Source organism: Triticum urartu, chromosome 1A (genome assembly GCF_056163025.1).
Source record: "Triticum urartu cultivar PI428250 chromosome 1A, HENAU_Tu73, whole genome shotgun sequence".
Classification (NCBI taxonomy): Eukaryota; Viridiplantae; Streptophyta; class Magnoliopsida; order Poales; family Poaceae; genus Triticum; species Triticum urartu.
Window position 1 is genome coordinate 46,468,025 of NC_141873.1, and position 2,454 is coordinate 46,470,478.

The following is a 2,454-nucleotide window of genomic DNA, read 5'->3' on the forward strand; positions in this document are numbered from 1 at the left end:
AAGATCGGAAATGCAATCAAATTGGTAATCATCCATGAAAGGTGGTCTAACTTAAGTGAAAATCTTAGTGATGCCATTTTGTGAAATATTTTGGGTAGCTGCTTCAACCCCCCTGTTTTTAGCACTAAGAAGAGTAATCTTTAATAGCTCATTTTTTGAACAAATCAGGACACAGCGCACGGATCACCCCTTTATTCGATCTGACCCGTCCTCCTGTTGATCCAGCATCTCTCCATCCCCTCCTTCCGGAGAAACCCTAGGGCGCTACTGTCTCCCTCTCCCCGATCCAAATCCCTCCTCCGCCGCCCCTCCTCCCCCATCCAGATCCAGATCCCTCCCCCACCCCTCTTGTCCACTCCCGCAGCCGACGCCCCACCCTCACCGTTGACGACCCACACCACCGCCGCACACCACCGCGCCCTCCCCTCACCCTGGCCCAATTCAATCCAATCCCGCGCGCACACCGCTACCGCCGCCGTCGACCCCTTCCTCCCTCCCCTCCCTCGCACCCATGGTGTTTGCGCTCAAGGCCTCCGCCTCCCCCACCCTCACCACTGCCTCCTCGGCGGCGTTCCCCTCCTTCTTAGCCGCCTCCGTGGCGCCAAGGGGCCGCACCGCCGCGGCCAGGAGAGTATAGCTCTATGGGGCCGCACCCACGACCTGCTACCCCGCGCCCGCGCCAACTCCGGCGCTGCTCCACCCACGCCCGTGCCACCCGCCGCTCTCGCCCCGGCGCCGAGGCCGTCCCCATCCACCATGACTTGGATGCCAAGTGGGATGCCTGCCTCGACCTCTCCATCCGTCGCATCGCATACGCCCCTCGCCGGCTTCAGGGGCCTCATCCTCTTCTGTAAGATCCCCTCCGTCCCACCTCTCCCTTCCCCTCGCTGCATCGCGAGATCTGTTCGCTGCGCCTCCATTTGTATCTCGAGATATATTAGGCCAGCTGCCTTTTCTTTGATCGAAAGGTTGGAGTCACGGATGTGTTGAACTCTCCCCGTTTATCCTAAGATGACATACTTGCTTTCTTTCTCTGGCCTGATTACTAGAGTTATAAGCCATAGTTCTGAGTACAAGCCATATAAATAACAGAAGAAAACCATGAACCAAATTACCAGAAGTCATCTGCTGGAGTGCTTTCCTGACTTTAATAGATGTAGAATTGATACCATCACAGAGACCCTTGTCAGATGTAATGGCTACCATAACATTCTTCTTGACATTTACCCATGGCACTTGACAACTGCAGCAAGACCGTACTGCACTACTGCTGAACTGGTGGCCTGGCTATGCTCTGTACCTTGATTTGGTTTTAAGTAGAAAGGAGTGCCTTAGTACCATTTCTGTCATGTGGTGTTAGTACTTAGCATTCCGTTCTGTTTTGTGTTGTACTCCAATTAGGTGCTTGAAATTTCGTTAGTACCTCCAAAAATATCTCATGCTTTTAAGATGTGCCATTGTGTTGATATATTTTATCTTTATTTTTCTTTACATTTTATATGTTGTACATATCTTGGTTTGAACTAGATAAGGATGATCCTTTACCTAGATGATAAACAATTAACTAGCTCATCCTAAGCTATGATCTACAAATTTCTTGATGGACACGTACTACTTTGGTGGACATCATGATCCTTTCCCCGGATGATCAACAATGAACATGTTGAGCGCTATAATTTCTCTTGGGAGAAACCAAGCCAGGACTCTGATCTGCCTAGTAGCATAGATTTTTGTTCTTTATTGCTTGCTACTGTTTTGTAGTTTGTTATCTTTCTTTGGCACCATGAATGTCTTTTTTAATGTTTTGATATGCCCATTATGTGGTGAAAATTGATTACTAGTGGATCTATTCATATGGCCATCGAGTATGAGTCATAGTAATTCTCAAATTCTGCAAATAGATGTAGGTTTCTCTGTGCTAGATTTACTACACATTCTCAAATTCTCCAACATTCTATTTGTTTTCAATGTGCCATTCGATTTGGAGGATATGATGATCCTTTCCTGATGATTGGCAATGAACATGCTGAGCGCTATTATTTCTCTTCACAGAAACCAAGCCAGTATTCGGATCCTCCTAGCCATTGCACATGCCTGTATTCATATTGCCATTGTGGATAGTTCTATGCTTTAATAATTCTCCTGATATATCACTGTTTATTAGTAGGAGATTTCTTCTGCTTGGCCATAACAGCAATTTCATGTTGTTTCTTTTGTAATTCAATGGTTGACAATCTGATATCAAATAATGTGGTTCCTTTCTTGTTTGTTTTGATACCCATATACCTGCCCTGTATTAGCTCTTCCCTTTAATGCATGCTGGAAAGTAATGTTACACTTCTATTTGTAGACGACAACGATAATGTCTTGCTCTGGTTGCTGTTGTTCAGTTTATATTCGAGTGTGCATGATTTTATCTATAGTTGGCACTATGGATATAGCTATGTGTGTAAT

General features: G+C 46.4%; 1 non-coding gene and 1 pseudogene across 1 annotated transcript; both read left to right on the forward strand.

Moving 5' to 3' along the window:
- The first annotated feature begins 1,619 nt into the window (after window positions 1-1,619).
- Window positions 1,620-1,714, forward strand: LOC125533280 (small nucleolar RNA Z103). The gene has a single exon (XR_007294207.1). It is a non-coding gene; the product is annotated as a small nucleolar RNA Z103 (small nucleolar RNA).
- A 270-nt stretch (window positions 1,715-1,984) lies between these two features.
- Window positions 1,985-2,077, forward strand: LOC125533283 (small nucleolar RNA Z103; annotated as a pseudogene).
- The last annotated feature ends 377 nt before the right edge of the window (window positions 2,078-2,454 follow it).